Source organism: Acomys russatus, chromosome 20, assembly GCF_903995435.1.
Source record: "Acomys russatus chromosome 20, mAcoRus1.1, whole genome shotgun sequence".
Taxonomy (NCBI): domain Eukaryota; kingdom Metazoa; phylum Chordata; class Mammalia; order Rodentia; family Muridae; genus Acomys; species Acomys russatus.
The window spans coordinates 37,742,645-37,751,384 of NC_067156.1; the positions used below are offsets into that span (position 1 = coordinate 37,742,645).

Here is an 8,740-nt window from a genome sequence, read left to right on the forward strand (position 1 = left end):
ACATCATATGCAATAAAGATCCTTTCCCATACCATGCCTGGCTGTGCTTTTAGCAAAATAATTGAGCTGCCCATCTAGCCAGCTCTAGAAGTTGGCCAATGGGCTTTCACTCCAGCATTAATACGTGTCTGTCTTGGACTACAGGCCCTGCAGACTGAGGCTGCAACTGTGTACGTGACAACTCTTCCACTTAGCACACTGTCTCACCCAGATGAGTTAAAACTTTATTTTTATTTTTTTTTTAATATGTTCTTATACTTTCAAAATCTGACCCCAGCACCTTTAAGCCTGCCGCTGTTAACCACCCACTTGTACAGCAGGGATACGGGAGGCACTAAAGTCTGATTTTGATGCCACTTGTGAGGTTGTCCACAGTCTTTGAAAGGTGAGGGGCAGCAACATGTCTCTGAATCTGAACAGAGCAAAATAGGGGCCTAGAGGACAGATGCGGTTAGAAAGAGCGTGAAGTCCAGAGCTCAATAGTTCAGATACATTAACATCTAACCCCTTAGTCTTATGAGTTGCTTAAGGTCTTTCAATAGGAGGGAATTCATGCCTGGGTGTGGGAGCAGTTGGACAGGGGAAGACTATGGGGTGAAAATTATGTAAATAAAGTACATAATAAAGTACACGTATGAGATTCTCAACAAAATAAAATATTTCAAAGGATGCAATTAAAGTTCATTCTCTGAGATCCACCCAGATGGACTCTACAGTATTCTAGGGTTTCGAGTCCTCACCCTCACCACTTCTTCCTCAGGGTATGAGGTGCCCAGCTACCAGCTCAAGCCTTCCAGCTTTGGGGCTTTTTTTTTGGATATGTTTTTGTTGGGAAATGTTTTAGATGCATGTCACATAGCTTTCACACATTCCTGTTTTCTCTCTCTTTTTGTTTTTTTGTTTTTTTGTTTTTTTTTTTTTTTTGATCCAGGGTTTCTCTGTGTAGCCTGACTGTCCAGGACTTGCTTTGTAGACCAGGCTGGCCTCGAACTCACAACGGTCTGCTTGCCTCTGCTTCCCTAAGTCCTGGGATTAAAGGTGTGCATCAAAACATACCGGCTTCTTTCTTTTTTTCTTTTATTGAAACTAGATTCTTTTCTCGTACAGTATATCCTGATTATAGTTTCCATTCCCTCAACTCCTTCCAGTTCCCTCCCATCCCCTCAGGATCCACTCCATTTCTGTGTCTCATGAGAAAAGAGCAGGTTTCTAAGAGACAACCAAACTTGACAAAATAAAATATAAGATGAAACAAAAACTATCATACCAAAGGTAAACACAGCAACCCAACAGGAGGAAAAGAGTGACAAGAATAGGCACAAGAGTCAGAGATCCACTTGCTCTCACAGCCAGGAATCCTATATACGCTAATAGCTATAGTATTATGCACAGCGGACCTATTGTAGACCCATGCAGGCCCTGTGCTTGATGCTTCAGTCTCTGTGAGGTCATACGTGCCTCGCACAGCTGATTTAGAGGGCCTTGTTCTCCTGGTGTCCTCCTCACTCTCTGGCTATTAAAATATTTCTTCTTCTTCTTCTTCTTCTTCTGGATTTCCTAAGCTCTGAAGGAAGGGGTTTGGTGGAGACTTCCAACTTAGACTCTCTTGCCGCATAATATTCTTTGGTGGGTCTCTGCATCTGCTCCTATCTGCTTCAGTAGGAAGCCTTTCTGATAATGACTGGATAAAAGAGACTGATCTGTGACTATAGCAGAATATCACTAGGAATCAATTTATTGATTTTGTTATAGACCAGCAGTGTTTGTTTTTACTCTAACTTTCTAGGCTGTCTATTCTTTGGTACTTGGGTACCCAAGCAGTGTCTGGCATGCGTCCCTTCCGGTGGGGTGGGCCTTAAGTCAAAACAGACATTGTTTGGCTACTTCCACAAGTTCAGCGCCACCATTGTCCTAGCATATTTTGTAGGTAGGATACATTGTAGGTCAAAGGTTTTGTGGCTGGGCTGGTGTCCACATTTCTTTTTTTTTTCTTTTCTTTTCTTTTCTTTTTTTTTTTTTTTTTTTGTAGTCTGTAGGATATCTTCCTGCACCGAAGAGATTAGAATGTATGGATAAAGGCTCCATATAGGCACCAGCTTGATTCTTTCATGTTTGTTATCCTTGGCACTGGGGCCCTGCTGTCAGTTTTCAGAGAGTAATCTTTTGTCTTAGTGACAGCCTGAGTAGTTTGGGGATTTCCATGGGACCCTCTTGGTCAACCACTCAATTGAATCCAACCCAGTCCTACCACCAGAAGCCTCATTTTTCCACAAGAGATGGCCTGTTAGTACTCTTTAAAAAGAAAGATTTATTTATTATTTTGCCAGAATATAGGCCAGAAGAGGGCGCCAGATCTCATTATAGATGGTTATGAGCCACCCCGTGGCTGCTGGGAATTGAACTCAGGACAGGACCATTGGAAGAACAGCTCTTAACCTTTGAGCCATCTCTCCAGGCCCCACAGTTAAGACTCTGTATACATCATTACTATGGGTTCTTATTAGAATCACTTCTTATAGATTCCAGATTTATAGTTTTCACTGCACTAGGTTTTGACCCCACTCCCAAACGTCCTCCCTCAATTGCAGTAATCTTTCCTTGCATTCTCTCTTTCCACCCCATTTTCCTCCTACCTGATTCCTCCCAAGCTGCTCCAGACTCCACCCACCCACTCACCTACCCATCCACCCACATTCTCCCCTTAAAATTTAGTCTATTTCCCACACCTGAGAGATCTATGCATCCCCCTTACACCCCTCATCTTTACTTAACCTCTCTGGGTCTATGGGTTGTAGTTTGGTTATTATTTACTTACTGGCTAGTATCTTCTTATAAGAGAATATATACGATATTTATTTTTCTGGGTCTGGGTTACCTCACTCAGGATCAGTTTTTTTTCAATTCCATTCATTTGCTTGCAAATTTCATGATGTCATTTTTTTTTTAAACAGCTGAGTAGAACTTTGTTGTATAAATGTATCACGTTTTCTTTCTCTCCCCCCTTTTTTTATTGTACCATTTATCCATACTTTTCAAGGGACGTTAGATTGTCTCCAGTTTCTAGCTATTATGAATAAAGCCACAATGAACATGGTTGAGCAAGTGTCTTTGTGGGAGAATGGAGTGTCCTTCGGATATATGACCAAAAGTGGCATAGCTAGGTCTTGAGGTAGATCAATCCCCAATTTTCTGAGGAAGCACCATATTTATTTATTTCCAAAGTGTCTGTACAAATTTGCAATCCCAGAAATGGAGGAGGGTTCCCATTGCTCCACACTTCACCAGGATGCCTTGTGATTTTGATCTTAGCCATTCTGAAGGATGTAAGATGGTATCTCAAAGTAGTTTTGATTTGTATTTCCTTGGTGGCTAAGGATGTTGAACATTTCTTTAAGTACTTCTTAGCTATTTGAGATTCCTCTATTGAGTCTTTTCTGTTAATATCTGTTCCTCATTTTTAAATTGGGTTATTTGTTTTTTTGCTAATTTATTGAGTTCTTTATATATTTTTGATATTAGCCCTATATCTGATGTGGAGTTGGTAAAAATCTTTTCTCATTTGTTTTGTCCTATCAATGATGTCCTTTGTTTTACAGAAACTTTTCTGTTTCATGAGTTCCCATTTATTAATTGTTCATTGTGGTGCCTGAGCTGTTGATGTTCTGTTTAGGAAGTTGTCTCCTGTACTAGTGCATTCAAGGCTGTTCCTCATTTTTTTTCCTAATAAAAGTTTCATTTCCCTTTCTATTAAGAAACTTAGTGTTTCTACAACTACTCAAAAGTTAAGCAAAGCTATAATGCTGTTTTTTTTTGTTGTTGCATTTTTCTCATCTTCTCTCCTATACCCTACATTTTCCCATCCCTTTTCTGTTTGAATTATAGGCATATGCAATCTTTTAAGTTAATTATTTATTTACATAAATATTCATTTTTTTCAGGATAGCAGAAATTTAATTAAAGAAGGTAGACCCCATGTCATCATATGACTCCTTAGACGACTTCTTCCTATTGTCTTTCTCCTTTGTTACAGCAGGGGGCAAAAGCAGCTGAAGGACCTTCAGCAACAGTGGACACAGAGAAGACCTTAGCATTCACAAGCATACTAGTAAGCTTCTATATAAACTGGCAACGGCATTTTCTTTTTTTTTTTTTTTTTTTATTTTATGTTCATCTCATTGGTGACCTTGTTGAGCTTGGCATCATCCAGCTTGATGCCTGTACTGTTTAGTGTCTCCTTGATGTTGTTGGTACCGTGGAGAGCAATGTAGCATATGCAGGCTATGGTCAATAGACCACAGACATGTGATCTCAGTGGTATCAGGTAGAGATAGTAAGTTTTTTCTTTTAAAATTATTATTATTTTATTGTATGTGTCTGTGGGTGCTTGTGTTATAGAGCATGTGTGGAGGTCAGATGATAAGTTTGTGGAGTTGTTTTTTTTTCTTTCCACTGTGGATTTTGGGGCTTGGACTTAGGTCCTCGGCTTGTGTGGCAAAGATCTTTACCTGCTGAGCAATCTCATCCATCCTTAATCTTTTTAAAAATGTAAACATTATTATAAAAATTGCAAATAAAAAACAAATAACACATGAAATTAACAAGACCCAGAGACTATATAAGTTAATTAGCTCATGAACAGTTAGAATACCCACTCAGAATAGAAGTTGTGAAGGTTCACATTGGATTTTATACTTTTATTAACGAATATAGATTATACACCTAACCATCTAATCTTTTAATGACTAAAGCCTTCATAAAATTTTCTTTGAAAAACCTATGGGCTTGAGGTCCCATTCTCTCCTGAGGGGCTTTTAACTGTTAATGGCTTCTGGGGGAGGGGAGTATGTGTTATTTTCTTTAATTGTGTAGCTATTGTGGGACTCATTGAGAAGACAAAGGGGGTTAGAAGGAAAGGGGAGGGGGAAACAGAGGGTAAAGTGCTGTGGTAAGTGAATACAATCACAATACATTGTATGTATTCATGAAATTGTATTAAAAAGCTTACAGACTATGTTTTAATTATTTTAGTGGAAGTAATTTTGATTATTTCAATTTATTATTTAAGGTTTTCCATTTCTTTTGAAACAGCATTATAATTTTCTATTTATTTTCTATATTACTTCAAACAAATTTATTGGTACAAAGTTACTCATGACTTTTTAATGGAGTTCTTTGATTTAAAAATCTCTACTGTAGGGCTGGGGGAGTAGCTTGGTTGGTAGAGTGCTTGCTAGTGTGCAGAAAGCCCTAAATTACACCCCTAATAACAGGAAGTCAGATGTAGTGTTCTTCACATGGCATCTGAGTATCTGAGGTAGAGGCGGAAAGATCACAAGTTTTAGGTCATCTTTGACTATGTAGCAAGATGAAGTCTGGGTGGGACACATGAGACTTTGTCTCAAAAAACCAACATGTTCCATTTCAATAGTTTGCTACTGTGGTGGTTTGAGTGAGAATGGCCCACGTGTGTGTGTGTGTGTGTGTGTGTGTGTGTGTGTGTGTGTGTGTGTGTAAGCACACAGGTATGTGTGTGTTTGAATATTTGGTCCCTAGTTATGGAATTATTTAGGAAGAGTAAGGAGGTATGGCTTTGTTGGAGGAGGTGGTTTTCTAGAAGTTTCAAAAGACTTGTGCCATCACCAGATTCCCCTTCCTGCCTCCCACTTGCAGATCATGATGTGTGCTCTCAGCTGCTAGTTCAGCTGCCTTCACTCCACCATGACAGATTCTATCCCTCTGGGACTGTGGACATATTTGAACTCTTTCTTCTGTACATTGCTTTGGCCATGGTATTTTGTCACACAACAAACAGGAAAGTAACTAATACAGCTGCTTCTGTGTCCACTAGTGTTTATTTACTCACTTTCTCACTTGCTCTACCACATTAGTTTTTATCAGAATTTTCTATTTAAATAATGGAAACTGAATGCTCTGGCAATACTGGTATTTTGTGTTATTTCCTTATCTTTAACTGTATCTTTAACTCTTCTTTATTATTCTACTCAACTTTTAAAATTTTACTTATTGAGTTTTAAATATTCATATGTTTAAAACTCCATTTATTTGGACATGGTGGCATACACCTTTATCTCAGCACTCAAAGGCAGAGGCAAGTGGATCCTTTTTAGTTTGAGGTCAGCCTGGTTTACATAGCAAATTCCAGGACAGCCAGGGCTCTGTAGAGAGACTTTATCTCAAACAAAACAAAGCAAAAGAAAAGCCAACCACCCACAAAAAAGAAAATAAAAATAAAATCAAAATAAGTAAAAGAAAAATGCACTTAAAGCTATGCAAATTGTTTAAAAGCGCCTTTTGCGATATTCCACAAGCTTGATGTAGTATGCTTACATTGCCGTTTATCTTTAAATATTCTGTTGCTCTTATTATAATATTCTCTTTGATTTATGAATCACCCAGAAAGACATTTTAAAGTTTTTAAAATCTCACTGTTGTCTGGCACATAGTCAATTCTAACTGTCTCCTCTAAGGAGGACGAAGAACAAGATACTGGCTACGTGGGATCCGCTGTTGATCGTTTCTACAAATGCTCATGAAAACAGCTCTTCACACACTGTGCTGTCTTCACAAGAGCTAAGAAAACCAGAGGGAAGACAGTAGAGCTTGCTTTTAGTATAATAGTACAGAAAGACAATGAAGAAGGCAGAGAGGAAAGAGTTGTCCACAACATGCCTGCTCCAGTTTTAAGCAGCCCGTTTTGGAAAAGAAAAGGAAGTTAAACGCAGGCCTTAGATTTGGAATCCGTTACTAAGCTTTCTAACATGAGAGCCTGTGCTGGGCAAAGCCCCACAGATTCTTCTGCCAGGCTCATTCCTCCAGATTCAGCTGCTAAAACTGTGTGAGGCCAGGCTGCTAACAGCCATGGCTCACGCTCTAGCGGGAGGGGGGGGGCGGGGGGGTGGGGCCGGCAGCAGTGCTTCCTGCGCTGGGAGGCAGACCATGAAAAGTCACAGGGCTTTCTTTGTCTTGGAGCTCAGTGCCAAGCTTGCTATAGTTAAGACCCAGGACTTGGTAGGAACTGGAAGGCCAGTACCATCAGAGCGTTTAGAATGACAATGTCAGCAGGCTGGTGAGACACACCGAAGGTTTAGTGTCCGTTATTTCCTGGCTTGGAGTGGGCCTAAGAGAATTTGCCTTTCTCAGGTCACTGTAAAAGTGTAGCATGAGAATTTCACAATACAGAAGGGGGAAAAAAAAGTCAATGAGACTAATTATTAAGCAAAACTGTTATTTAGAAATGAAGAAGTAAATGTATTGCCATATAGAGAAGATCTAAAAGAAATCCTTTAAATTAAAGGGAAAACACTTAATGAGCAGGAAGAAAATATGAGACGCTGTAAAACTTACCAGCAAAAGAAATTATACAAACTTCTAACATTGTATATGTAGTTAATAAGCCATGCAGATCTCTACTATAAAGACTAAAAAGCTAAACAATTCTGAAACAATAACAACACTGTTCGGGATGAGATAGGCAATAAAGCGCAATATGACACAGGAAATCTACAATTAAAAATGTATTGAGAATAGAGATTGCATTTTTTAGAATATTTTATCTTGTTCATTTGTTTGTTCATATTCTCGTTCTTACAGTTATGCTAAGTTGCTAGCATATTTCAAAAATACTTTAATAATCAAAAGATGTTTTTCTGGAAGCTTCATGGCAAAAATATGTACTAGAGAAACTGTTCTCGCGATAGCTGGGCCTTTTTCTAAGCCAGGCACTCCGTCAGGACGAAGCCATGTTCATTCAGCTCGAGCGCCAAGACTGTGACGGCCAATGGCGAGAAGCCGGATGAATTCGAGTCTGGCGTCTCTCAGGCGCTGCTCGAGCTGGACATGAGCTCAGATCTCAAGGCGCAGCTCCTGGAACTCAACCTCACTGCGGCCAAGGAAATTGAAGTCGGTGGTGGTCGGAAAGCTCTCATATTTTTTGTACCAGTTCCTCAGCTGAAACCTTTTCAGAAAAACCAAGTCTGACTAGTTCGTGAATTGGAGAAAAAGTTCAGTGGGAAGCATGTGGCTTTCAGGGCTCAGAGGAGGATTCTGCCAAAGCCAACTTGGAAAAGCCGCACAAAAAATAAGCAGAAGCTCCCTAGAAGCCGCACCCTGACAGCAGTGCACGACGCCATCCTTGAGGACTTGGTCTTCCCAAGTGAGTTTGTGGGTAGGAGGATCCGTGTGAAACTGGATAAGGTCATTTAGACAAAGCACAGCAGAGCAACATGGAGCACAAGGTGGAAACCTTTTCTGGTGAGTATAAGAAGCTCCCAGGCAAGGACGTTAACTCTGAGTTCCCAGAGATTCAGTTGTGAAGAAAATGACTGAAGAAAGTGTCATTCATAGTTAAGAAAAAAACATATGTACCCCAAATCCATAGTGGAATTTTTGCCTTAATTTTAAGGCTTGAATAACTTCCTATTTTATCCTGATAAACAAACACCTTGGAAATCATCGCTTCTAAATTTACAAGAAAAACCTGGACAAACTGAAGCCAGATTTTTTCATGGATTTAGAGAAACTGACTTTACAGAGTGAATCTTCTCTAGGCAATTTGGAGAGGTAAGTGCATTAATGAGACACACTTAAGATCTTTTGAGGAAGACCCTCTGCAGCCCCCAGTGTTCTATGAACACGTACATGACCATTTAAACGAATTGCTAGAGGCTGACTGTGGGTTAGCTTCAGAGCAAAAAATCCCGGAGAACACATTCCTAGGGGC

General features: G+C 39.7%; 1 pseudogene; it reads left to right on the top strand.

The window, feature by feature from the left end:
* The first annotated feature begins 7,073 nt into the window (after positions 1-7,073).
* Positions 7,074-8,333, top strand: LOC127204256 (40S ribosomal protein S7-like; annotated as a pseudogene).
* Positions 8,334-8,740: the final 407 nt, after the last annotated feature.